General features: G+C 35.6%; 1 protein-coding gene and 1 long non-coding RNA gene across 15 annotated transcripts in view; one reads left to right on the top strand and one right to left on the bottom strand.

Annotated features, from left to right (window-relative positions):
- Positions 1–13,348, top strand: part of EXOC6B (exocyst complex component 6B) — a 612,331-nt gene that overhangs the window by 385,070 nt on the left and 213,913 nt on the right. The window lies entirely within an intron of this gene.
- LOC144280635 (uncharacterized) overlaps positions 4,106–13,348 on the bottom strand; it is a 58,654-nt gene continuing 49,411 nt past the window's right edge. Inside the window, exons 5-6 of one of the 4 annotated variants that reach the window (XR_013349070.1) lie at positions 12,322–12,535; positions 4,106–4,761 (exon numbers count right to left, since the gene is read on the bottom strand). This is a non-coding gene — a long non-coding RNA (uncharacterized LOC144280635). Of the gene's footprint in view, positions 4,762–5,093; positions 5,285–11,222; positions 12,536–13,348 lie in introns of those variants that run through there. The other 3 variants (XR_013349071.1, XR_013349072.1, XR_013349068.1) reach the window with 3 other exon arrangements.

The raw sequence follows: 13,348 nt of genomic DNA, 5'->3' as shown, positions 1-13,348 counted from the left end.
CTAGCAAGTTAAGGAAAATGGTATTTGAACAAGGAAGTGTTGAAATCATAGCTTTGTTTCTGGAAAATTAATTTGATTGCAGGAAATTGAATTGGAGATGGAACAAATTATAGATAGGAAAACCAATTAGTAGTTGCAGAGATTTCTCCTAGTACCTCTAGTTCAGATTAAAGAATGTTTGAATTGACAGAGTGGAGATGAAGGGAAAATTAGTAAGAGTGATATTATGGAGGTAGGAATGAATATAAATGGATAGTGAATGGATGTTTAGAGCAAGGTGTGAGTTAAAGATAACTGAAAGCTTTGAGCCAGGAATTGAGAGGGTGATAGTGTCAAGAAGGTAAATAACCTTTAAAGAAGAGCAGTTTTAGGAAGAGATGATGAATTTAGATTTGAACATGACTTTGAGTTCATTTAATATGTACTTAAAATTAGAGTGTTATACATATGACGTTGTGTAAAATATTTGGAATAAATGGACCCAAATGATTCCTTTTATTCATGTGATTCTATGTCTTTCAACTTTGTCCTTTTAGTTTAATAGAGAAGTTCTTGTCCTGTATTTAATGAAAACATATTTCTGACAATGAAATTTCTTAAATGTGTTAACTCAGTCGGATGCATGTAGCTTTTCTATTGTATATATTGTTGGTGGTAAATTATATAGCAAGAAATACTTAGCTTTGTCATGATTCTAGGGATTTTTTTCACTCTAGTTTTTACAAGAAGCAGAATAGGAATGCAGATCAGAATAACACTCAAGATTTCATTTTTATTTAGACAAAGAAATGTCTTAAATGCAGCCAGGTGTAAAAACTTAAAAGATTAAGTTAAAATGTTTTAATTTATGGATTTTATAATAATCTTTATATTTCTGTATCTGTGAAATAAGACTTTTGAGGCTGCTCCTCACATAATAGATCTTATTTATTTAACAAAACTATATACACCAATATTATATACCAACTGTTCTAAGTTACTTTACAAATATTGATTGTTTAAGAATCCAGTGAGAGGTAGTATTTTACTCATTCAAGATGAGGAAGCTCAAGCACAGAGAACTTAGGTTGTCCATGATCACACAGCTCATAAGAGGCAAAGGTAGGATATTGTTGCCTCTAGTTCCTGAATAAAAAATGTCAACCTTGTACAGAATTAATGAAGTGGTTTTTTTGACAGCTGATGTTTTTCTGGATAGCATAGTGCAAGGTAAATTAAATTAGGCTTTAGGAAAAGTTTCAAAAGGAAATTCTAGTCCATTGCCTCAGCATTTGTATATCTTGCTTTAGACATCCTTGTAGCAAGACTCTAAACTGGATTCTGAAGTGTTAATGAAAAGAGAATGCATTAAATATGAGTTGAAGATGATTTCTGGAAGGGTAAGGGAAAAGCATATACACTGGTCTGTATGAGTGCTGGTTTATAAAGATTGAGAACTATAGCCCTAAGTTTCAGAATGACCATATTTTCTCTGTGGTGTGTTCCAGATCAAGTTTTAATGTATCTTCGTGGTCTAATGCCTTAGGTAGGTTGATAGTAATGCAGTTCTAATTCTATGACTTTTCCTTTTCATTGTTTAATTTATTTTATTGTTAGATATATAACTTTAGAATAACTTGAGTTCCTAGAATTTGAGATTCACTGCTTTCAATTTAGTCTGACAGATATTTATTGAGCACCTATTATGTGCTTGATGATGCACTATGCTACTTGGTAAGGTTATAAGAATGAAATCTCCTCTCCAAGGAAGAATATAGCGTAATGATTTGTCATATTGCTGATTTTTAAAAATATTTTATTTATATATTTGAGAGAGAGAGAGAGGGAAAGAGCGAGAGAGCACAAGTCGGAGGAGGGGAAGAGGGCAAAGGAAGAGGGGGAAGCAGACTCTCCCCTGAGCATGGAGCCTGACATGGGGCTTGATCCCAGTACCCTGAGATCATGACCTGAGCTGAAATAAGATGCTTACCCACCTGAGCCACCCAGGGAACCCCTGGAGTATTGTTGATTTAACTGCATGGGATGCATTTGGAATCCGACTGTCCTGAGGATGCCTTTTAAGAATAATTCATCACTAAAATAAGCTCTTGTCAGTAGATAGCTATTTATCCCAGATTTAATTCTTTGTCCTTATTGAAGATATAAATAAGAACATAAGCTGATCCTTCTGTTCTCATACTCTTAATTCAGGGCCTGGTATTGGTGGAGGTAGTGTGTAGCAAAATTTAAATAAATAAGCTACTTATCAAGATAATTGTTATGAAATTTTTCGTGAATCTTATTTGAAGCTAGGATGCCAATTCTGTAAAAGTACGTTTAAAGTGAGAATTTCTTTTTCTTTTTTTTCTTTTTGAGAATTTCTATACTAGTTGAGAGTCCTACAGTTGGGACACCCAGGTGGCTCAGTGGTTGAGTGTCTGCCTCTGGCTCAGGGTGTGATCCTGGGGTTCTGGGATCCAGTCCAGCATCAGGCTCCTTGCAGGGAGTCTGTTTCTCCCTCTGCCTGTGCCTCTGCCTCTGTCTGTGTCTCTCATGAAAAAATAAAATATTTTTAAAAAGTCCTATAGTAGCTTAAAAATGATTCTATGGTCTTTTCGGTGCTCTAGGAAATTAAATCAGATACTGTCTGATCATTTGGTCTCTACTATGATTTATGGTAATAAAAGTATATAACATTTGAGAAGATAGATTTTAGTATCCCTGCTTTTGCATGGAGGAATTTAAGATCCTTATGGTTAAGCACCTTGTCTATGTTCTCATAGCCGTGAATTTGTTGGCCCCCAAATCTATGTCAAATCTCCAGCTGCGAAATTTGTTCTTTTTAGTGTACAATGTCTTAACACTTCTCATGGCAGGATTGGTACCTCACTTTCATTGAATAGTTGAACCAAAATAGAGAACCTCAGGATTTTTTTTTTTTTTTGGCCTTTTTATTTCCCTTTAATCCAGGTTATCCATTTCTTTAGATAGAACTTGGTTGTGAAATGATATCTTAAGTAAGTGGTAAAGTTCAATTTTCCTTCTGGTATGACTTTTTAAGGTACTAGAGCTTTTTATAGGTTCTGCTCTCCTCTACATCTTTTTTTTCCCTCAGACTTTAGCATAAAGAGTTTTCAAGACTTATAGGGAGAACCATGTGTCCTATCCATATACTTGGAAGCAAAGACCAACTTTATAGATGAGCAGAAGATGCTGGCTATATCAGCAGTCTGTTTTTGCTTTCTTATAAAACTCTGCTAGTAATAAGATGAAGAAATGTAACCTTCTCGGTTATGTTATGTGTCTGTTATTAGTTGTGTGTGTTTGCGTATGTATGTCCGTGTGCATGTGTGTGTGTGGTTTTTAAAGCAATCATAACACACTTCTAAATAAATTTTCTCCTTTGATAGTCTTCTTGGGAGACAATACGGTTTTCTCTAAAGCAATATATTTAGAGCCATTTTCTAGGTCTTGTTGTTTCATAATTATTACTTATTATCCCAAAGAGTGTCGTTCAGTTTAATTATTTCTTTATCCAAGAAATTTTGTTAAATACCTAAAGAATGCAAGAAACCATACTTAAGCAACCTACCCTTTTATTCCTCAGTCTTGGCTCGAAAGCAAGGATTCTCCGTCATGGCACTATTGACATTTGTAGCTGGATAATTCTTTGTTGTGGGTGTGGGGGCTGTACACTCTAGGATGTTTAGCAATATCCCTGCCCTGTACCCATTAGATGCCAGTGTTCCCACCCCACATTCTCCCTAAATTGTGACAACTAAAATGTTTCCAAACTTTGTCAAATGACCCATGGAAAACAAAATCATCACTGCTCTAATATCTGAATTAAAAATGTTAAAAAATTATCCTTCAGATGGTGAATAGTGCTTCTACTGAAAATACAGTAATGGCCATGAAAGATGTTGTAAAAGATGAGTTTCAAGAATATGCAGAGAGTGATTAGCATATAGTACAGCTTCCTGTGGATTTTATTTCTATCTAAAGGAATTTTTATTTAAAAAAATTAAACCACTCTGTGCTTATATTTATATCATTATGTTGTGCTCAAGATTGCAAATCCGAGAAACCACCAAGGAGCCGACACCGATGGAAGCGCACGAGGGTTTATTAGCAAGCTCGAGCTTGGGTCCAAGTATACCCAACACAGCGGAGCAGGGACTTGGACCCCGAAGTGGGTTACAGCTGGGTTTTTTATAGGCTAGTCTAGGGGATTTTCAGAAGGGGTGGAGGAATTTCTCAAGTTCTGTTTACATTTTGATATGGGGCTTTCAAGGACAAAGAGCTCTTTTCTCATTCTAATATGGAACTTTCTACCACTGGTGTGGGCTCTTGTCTTTCTGATATGGGATTCTCTGCCCAGGGCAATTCTGAGCTCTGTTGTCTTTCTGATATGGGATTCCCTGCCAAGGACATTGAGGACATTCTGCAGTTTTACCCCTAAAGTTCAGCTCTTATTCACAGTGGCCTAAGATGGCTATACTTGTGCTAATGCTAAACTTTAGGTGGGATGGCCTTAATTTTTCTCGGCCTCCACAATTACTTGCTCTTGGCACTTTATTCATTTCTTCTAATATGGCCTATTTGCTTTTAATCAGACTCACCTAAAATAATGTTCAATTTTCTAAAGTTTGTCATTTTTTTAATGTTTCCATTATCTTCCAACATCTTCATCTTTTTAGCTGCCTTTTCCATTTTTGAAAAGGGCAAGGATAGTCCATTGGAAACAACTGGGTGCTCATTTGACAGAAAGTGCGAGAATATCTGTAGAGATCAAATGCAAATATCAGGATATGCAACTCCCATAATAGTTTTCAGAAAAGTTATTGAAATACTGATAGTGTCACTGGAACCAAACAGAAGTTAAAGATAACTCTTTCTTTTGTTCTCTATCTCTTAATGGGCTAAATTAATGAAATTATCTTAGAGTACTAAGTGTTCAAGGTAAAATCCAAATATAGTTATCGTTAATTACAAAGGCCTATTATTTGATATCCCTAAATTTATTTAATCAAATCTTATGTGAAATTATCTGAAATTTATGTGAAAAGTGAAATTTGAGAGTTCTAGGAAAGATGGCTAACAGACTGTCCTACCTTAAACACTCTCCAAAATGAACGTAAGGAAGAAAAAATAGGGGCAGCCCCGGTGGCGCAGCGGTTTAACGCCGTCTGCATCCTGGGGCGTGATCCTGGAGACCAGGGATCGAGTCCCACATCGGGCTCCCTGCATGGAGCCTGCTTCTCCCTCTGCCTGTGTCTCTGCCTCTCTCTCTCTAGCTGTGTCTCTATGAATAAATAAATAAGATCTTTAAAAACAAACAAACAAAAAAAAGAAGCAAAAATAGAGTTGTAAGCTTTAGCCATAAATGAAACGGTAGGAGTGACCCTAGCCCCATTCCAATAGTCTTATTACAAAGACTATTTTCTTGATTTTATTTTTTCCCCCTTTTTTAATAATAAATTTATTTTTATTGGTGTTCAATTTACCAAATTACAGAATAACACCCAGTGCTCATCCCGTCAAGTGGCCCCCTCAGTGCCCGTCACCCATTCACCCGCACCCCCCCGCCCTCCTCCCCTTCCATCACCCCTAGTTCGTTTCCCAGAGTTAGGAGTCTTTATGTTCTGTCTCCCTTTCTGATATTTCCCACACATTTCTTCTCCCTTCCCTTATATTCCCTTTCACTATTATTTATATTCCCCAAATGAATGAGAACATATAATGTTTGTCCTTCTCCGATTGACTTACTTCACTCAGCATAATACCCTCCAGTTCCAACCACGTTGAAGCAAATGGTGGGTATTTGTCGTTTCTAATGGCTGAGTAATATTTCATTGTATACATAAACCACATCTTCTTTATCCACTCATCTTTCGATGGACACCGAGGCTCCTTCCACAGTTTGGCTATTGTGGACATTGCTGCTAGAAACATCAGGGTGCAGGTGTCCTGGCATTTCATTGCATCTGAATCTTTGGGGTAAATCCCCAGCAGTGCAATTGCTGGGTCGTAGGGCAGGTCTATTTTTAACTCTTTGAGGAACTTCCACACAGTTTTCCAGAGTGGCTGCACCAATTCACATTCCCACCAACAGTGCAAGAGGGTTCCCCTTTCTCCGCATCCTCTCCAACATTTGTTGTTTCCTGCCTTGTTAATTTTCCCCATTCTCACTTCTGTGAGGTGGTATCTCATTGTGGTTTTGATTTGTATTTCCCTAATGGCAAGTGATGCAGAGCATTTTTTCATGTGCTTGTTGGCCATGTCTATGTCTTCCTCTGTGAGATTTCTCTTCATGTCTTTTGCCCATTTCATGATTGGATTGTTTGTTTCTTTGCTGTTGAGTTTAATAAGTTCTTTATAGATCTTGGAAAATAGCCCTTTATCTGATAGGTCATTTGCAAATATCTTCTCCCATTCTGTAGGTTGTCTTTTAGTTTTGTTGACCGTATCCTTTGCTGTGCAAAAGCTTCTTATCTTGATGAAGTCCCAATAGTTCATTTTTGCTTTTGTTTCTCTTGCCTTCGTGGATGTATCTTGCAAGAAGTTACTGTGGCCAAGTTCAAAAAGGGTGTTGCCTGTGTTCTCCTCTAGGATTTTGATGGAATCTTGTCTCACATTTAGATCTTTCATTCATTTTGAGTTTATCTTTGTGTATGGTGAAAGAGAGTGGTCTAGTTTCATTCTTCTGCATGTGGATGTCCAATTTTCCCAGCACCATTTATTGAAGAGACTGTCTTTCTTCCAGGGGATAGTCTTTCCTCCTTTATCGAATATTAGTTGACCATAAAGTTCAGGGTCCACTTCTGGGTTCTCTATTCTGTTCCATTGATCTAGGTGTCTGTTTTTGTGCCAGTACCACACTGTCTTGACGACCACAGCTTTGTAGTACAACCTGAAATCTGGCATTGCGATGCCCCCAGATATGGTTTTCTTTTTTAAAATTCCCCTGGCTATTCAGGGTATTTTCTTGATTTTAATAAAATTTGAACCAAATCAAAGGTGAATGTCAAAGGCTGACGTATATATCCCCAATTTCAAATAGGTTCTAGGTTCTGCAAAGTAAGTGAGAAAGTTCAGAAAGACCCTATCAATAATTCTTAACCTCGGGATAGCAAGACTGATACAAATGGCAAATACCAAATTGGGGCTAATTTTCATACTTGAAAATATAAATGACAGGGAAAGTGAGGTTGATAGAGGGTTGAAATATACTATCTTTATTTTTCTCAGCCTGACTTCCTGTTGAAAAATCCATCCAGTTGTGCTGTTGGCTCTGAAGCAGATAATCTCTAAAATCTAAAATCTGAAACAGTTACCCTCAGGAGAAGAGTCTTCCAATTGGATAGGAATTTTTTTTTAAGATTTTTATTTATTTATTCATGAGACACAGAGAGAGAGAGAGAGAGAGAGAGAGGCAGAGACATAGGCAGACTCCATGCAGGGAGCCTGATGTGGGACTTCATTCCGGGACTCCAGGGTCACACCCTGGTCCAAAGGCAGGTGCTAAACCACTGAGCCACCCAGGCGTCCCTGATAGGAGTGTTTGGAAACAACGTATTTGAATTTAGGTTATCTCTGTTCTCTACCAACCTCTTCCCACTTCCCAAAGAATCTTGAAGGAATGAACAGACATTATATCCAACCAATTTCTAGATGTCCAGCTCAGACGTTTAAAATGAAACAAACTTTTCATTAAAGTTTGTTTTTAAAAAGCTACTGAGAAGCAGGAGAATACAACTACGTTAATCATAGTAAGTAGAGGGATAACCAAATTGTTCTTCTCTTACCTGTATTTGAGGGCTACTAAAAAATAAGTGAAATAAATGGGAACATAAAAGGCAATGGAGGAATATATTTTGAAAGAATTACTTCAGGAAACTGAAGAACACTTTAAGAAAAAATAATTCTCAACACTCTCAAGAAGATAAAAGTAACCATAGACTGTATGATAAGAGATCAAAGAAGAATTTAAGAGATTAAGATATAGATAAAAGAACACTAATGTAAGATTAAAAGAGAGTTGGCAGTCAGGGGATGAGTAAAACTATTAAAATAATTAAAGCCACATTAGATACAGGAAGATGTAGAGTGAATGATGCAGCAGATGGACTCAATGACTTAGAGACATTCTTGAGAAAAATCACATAAAATGCAATAAGAGAGATTAAAAACTATCAGTGGAAATTTATTGATACAGAGGGGAAAAAATTCATCCCTGAAATAAAAGACTTTAATCTACAGATTGAAAAGAGTTCACTAAAAAAAAAAAAAAAAAAAAAAAAAAGTTCACTAAATACCAGGAAAAAGTAATAAACACTTAGCATCCTTTTACGATTTAAAAATTTCCATAAGTATTACTAGAGTAAGAAAGAAGTCACCTACAAAGTTAAAAAAAATTAAGTTGGCCTCATATTTTTCTCTCAGACCCCAAATAACACTGTAATAATGTCTATAGAATGTTGAAGGGGAAAAAATAGGTGACTTAAGTTAAAATAAGAAATTAAGAAATTAAGTTAAAATAAGAAATTATTTAATAAAAAAATTTAAAAATATTATTAAAAAGTAAGAAATTACAGCCTCTATGAACCCTGCATAAAAATTTACTTAGAAGATGAGTCAAAAGAAGAAATCTGTAAATGGTAAAATTACCCATATAGAAAGATTGGTGATGAGCATGTCAAACACAGAATCAAACAGGCTAGGGGAAAAGATTGTAATATTCAAATTTTTTAATAGAAGATATATCATTTACAAATAGTAATTCAGTGGTAGTTAGCTGGGATAAAAAGTTAAAGAAGAACCAGCAAAATGTAGTGTTCTGGTAGGGGTGGGCTTCAGAGGGAACATCATGTTAACGTGCTAATTGCTTCATCATTCTTAGGGGAGTTTATTTTTGAAGTATATAAATAGAAAAATGTGGTTTCAGCATACTGGCGTATTTCATCAGTTGTAAAGAACATTTCTTTTTACATTTTAGCATCTCCAAACTTGAAATTTGTCTTCTAATCAATTGTGACTTCTGCTTATATTTGGCACTATATTTTCTTTCTTGATCATTTAAAAATAACAATGCATCTTATTGTTTGTTTGTTTGTTTGTTTATAGAGGGAATGGGGAGGGATAGAAGGAGGAGAGAGAGAATCTTAATCAGGCTCTACACCCAGTGCAGAGCGTGGTGTGGGGCTCAGTCTCACAACCCTGGGATCATAACCCGAGCTGAAATCAAGAGTTGGACGCTTTAATGACTCAGCTACTCAGGCGCCCCTAATTATTGACATTTTAAAGTGCATTGAATGTAGATGGTAAACATGTAAAGTCATCACTAATAATACTAAAACTTGACTATTTTATGTATTTTTAAAATTAATGAGTGAAAGGAAGAAGGGGAGTGAAAAAATAGTAAAATACAAGCCATAAAGCAAAAGACCGAAAACAAAAGAAATGCTGGGAAGAGGACCTATTAGAAAATAGCAATAATAGTTGGGACCTCAAACTATGGCATCAGACTGACATGGGTTCAAATTGCAATGTCAGCAGATGTGGAGATACAGTCAAATTCTCTGTGTAATGATAACACTGACAATGAGAAAACTTCCTATTACCCACTTCTATGATCATAGAAGTCAAAAGTGTAACTTCTGGAAATTTTTAAAATAATGGTAATAAAAGCAAAACATGTCAGCCTATGAAGTACAATTAAGAAGCATTCTTCAAGGAAAATTCATAACTTAAATATTTCCAATTTTAATCCATCAAGAATGAAGAAAAACTTATATATATATTTTGTTAAGTCAGCAACAAAAGTATCGCAGCAGGAACTGAATAATAATGATAAAACCATTGATCAATGAATTCAATATCAATTGAACTGGTAGATTTAAAAGCTTTTTCTTTGATAATGTAAAAGTCAGTAGTGTAAAGTTAGGGAAAGGAAGAAAGCCAGAAATGTCCAAAATTAAAGATAAGGTTTGGGAGATGACTTAAGTTACAGGCAAAATTGAATGCTACAGCTTTGTACAAATCTCTGCTACAATTTTGAAATTTTATTTATTTTTTCATTTTAAAAATTTTATTTATTTATTTTAGGGAGGGGTATAGAGAGAGAGGGAGAGAGAGTCCTAAGCAGACTCTCTGCTGAGCATGTAGCCTGACATGGGGCTCAATCTCGACCCTGAGATCATGACCTGAGCTAAAACTAAGAGTTTTGGATGCTTAACCAACTGTGCCAATCAGGCAGTCCTACAAATTTGAAGTTTTAGACGAAATATATGATTTTCTAGGAAATTTTAAGCGGATTTAAAAGGGGATAGAAAACTTGAAACAAAAACATATAATAGAAAAATAAAACTGTACAAAGAGTGTTATCTATCCCTATCTCTTAAATAAAATGCATTTTAGATTGTTTAATGGTTAAATTCTGCTTAACTGTCAAGGAACAGGTAATATTAGTGCCATTAAAACTGTCCTTGATCTTGGAGATAGAAGGCATAATTAATAATTACATTCTGGAGACAACATAATATTGGCATAAAAACCTCACATCAAAAAGTAAGAAAAAAGTACCTACAAATCAATCTTGCTCAATATTGATGAAAATCATCTTTAAAAATTTAGCAAATGCAATACACCAGTGTATTAAAAGATCATAAGCCATGGCCAAATGAAATTCATTTAGGAATGCAGGGGTTAGTTCAATATAATTCTGAGATCATATTGAAATTAAAAAGATTAAATTTTTGAATACCTTAAACATTTGATATAATCTAATATTCCTATATAAAATCCCTAGATAAATATGAATAGATAATCAATTTCTTAAAATAAGTACGTGTGTGTATGTGTGTGTAAAACAAGACAAAGATTGTTTCCCAGCATCATTATTTGATGATTTTTCTCTAGAAGGTGCTAGCTAAGGCAATTATGTAAGAACAACAAATTATAAATACTGTGAAAAGGGTTACTAAAAGAAGCATGGCACATAATCCATTCCTAGTTGCTTTGGTAAATTTGGTAGCAAAATATTACTACATGCCAATCATATTGTCTAAAATCTGAAATACCATGAAACTTAACTAAGGAACAATTGATTAGAAACAAAAGATATTGAATTTAATGAATACATTAATTTGTGGTTATCCATGAATAAATAAATTCAAACCTCCAAAATGTATGGATATAAAAGTCACATTCATAATATCATCAAAAAGGTGAGAACATTTAGGAATAAACATGAAATATATGAATTTATATATATTAGGGAATTTATAAAACCCTGCTGTCATAATCTTTTCATACAATGAGGTATTTGTAAAAATGTCAATTATCCATTAATCCAAAGCAACACAATAAAAATCCCAGTGGGATTTGCACTGGATTTATTACCATTATGTAAAATTTATCTGGAAGAAAGAATATGAGGGAAGTAATGATCAGTTAAGTTCTAAGAAAGGAAATTAGAGAGAATGCACTTTTCTTGCCTAGTTTGGGAGGTTGCACTTGCAGGGATATAAATATATAGCTCCATGGAGTAGTTAATGCAGAAATAGAGCCAAGACTATTTGGGAATTTAATATATGATAAATATATTTCAGATCACTGGGGACAAGGATGGATTATGGAATAAATATTGTATCAGTAGATTTTATGGGAGAAAATTCCTTTCACTTCCTCTACACCAAGATTTAAATATATGATTTTTAAAAGTCACAAATGTATTAGAAGAAAATGTAGTGAAGATTTTCATATTGTGGTAAAAAACTCAGGAGCCGTACAGGAGAATCCTTAGATATTGAGTTAAAATACTACCAGTAAAAAATGTACATGATCAAGATAGACTAGGTACACATGTCCTCTAACCCTCCAGTCCCATAAAATAATAAAGCAAATATATTTTTTAAATGGAAATAAAATAGTAACAGTGCAAGGGAAGAAGAAAGTGTAACCTGTGTTGTCCCTATCTTCGTGGCATTGGGTACTGCTCTTGAACCACAACCCCTCATCCTTTGGAAATGTATCCCTGCATAAAGTTCTCTCCATCCCCTGCTTGGTCAGAAGCAGTGTCAGTTCATGAGCCAATCACTGTCTGCAGTGGTGCCAGAACAGCTTGGGAGTCCCATTGTACCTTAACTTCACCTATTCCTAGCCACAGCTTCCAAACTGGCATTATTTAAAGGGGACATTCACACAAGCAGCTAGGTTCTTGGGGCTGAGGCAGCCGCGGTAGGGGTGGCTGGCTCTGGGGCTGAAATTGGGACTGTGTTTGGGAGCCTCATCATTGGTTATAGCAGAAACACTTCTCTGAAGCAACAGCTCTTCTCTTACCCCATTTTGGGCTGTTCCCTCTTGGACACTGTGGGGCTCTTTTGCCTCATGGTGGCCCTTCTCATCCTCTTCAAAATGTGAAGGAGCCATCTTCAATTCGCCTGGGCCTTTCTTCTTTGTCTTGTCTTCCCTGCACGTTCCTTTTCTTATACATCCCCAGACAGGCTGGGTAAAATGGTTGGCTTGGGTTTGGCAAAGGTAACACAAATAAATACTGTATTAATAAGGAAAAGAAAAAGAATGTCATTGGCATAGAGGGTAAGGAATTATATATATGAGATTATTTGGGGAAAGAATACTGAAATAATACTGAGTAAACCATTATTTAAAAGTCAAGTATGAAATTGCTCTTGTTCCAGTGTACCAAGCAGAGAACCAGCATGTTGACTCCTTATTCTTTTATTTCCCTGCTGACTAGTTCAGTTCTAGGGTGATCAGGATAAGGGTAGTGAGCACAATGTAAGCAGATGACTCCCTGGATTTCTCCAGACTCCAACCTACTTATGTAGTACCCCAGGAGAGAAAATGCATGGTTCCTTCTCTGCAGTGATGTCAGTGAATAGAACTGGCAAGACAACATGGGTATGTAACTTCATGATATGCATGGTAACACTTCCTAGAAGCTTTCTTGAGTTACTAGTGTAAGCTTAACTCTTCTACAGACAAATCATGTTCTTGTCTAAATTTTTTCCAGTGGCATAACCCCTTTCTCAAACTCCTCATGAATAACCAAGGTATAGTTAACCAGAGCATATCTGGCCCAATTTTTACTTATTCTTTCATGTTTTTTTCTCATTGTCATGGTGGGGGGTCCTATTATCAAGGCAGCTAGGAATGGATTATGTGCCATGCTTCTTTCAGTAACCCTTTTAACTCCTCTTTGTATGATTATTTCTGTTTCCCTAGCTACCCTCACTCATGATTAAAAGGGTTCAAATCATTCTAAGGTTCTGACTGCCTTTTCTAGTAAGTATACTTTTGTCTTTCTTTAGAAGGTCTGACCTTTTTCCTACAAGATTTGTCTTAC

The sequence above is a fragment of the Canis aureus genome, chromosome 12 (genome assembly GCF_053574225.1).
Source record: "Canis aureus isolate CA01 chromosome 12, VMU_Caureus_v.1.0, whole genome shotgun sequence".
In the NCBI taxonomy this organism is placed as follows: domain Eukaryota; kingdom Metazoa; phylum Chordata; class Mammalia; order Carnivora; family Canidae; genus Canis; species Canis aureus.
The sequence above is the reverse complement of the archived record's forward strand: the minus strand, read 5'-3'. Positions and strand labels throughout refer to the sequence as shown.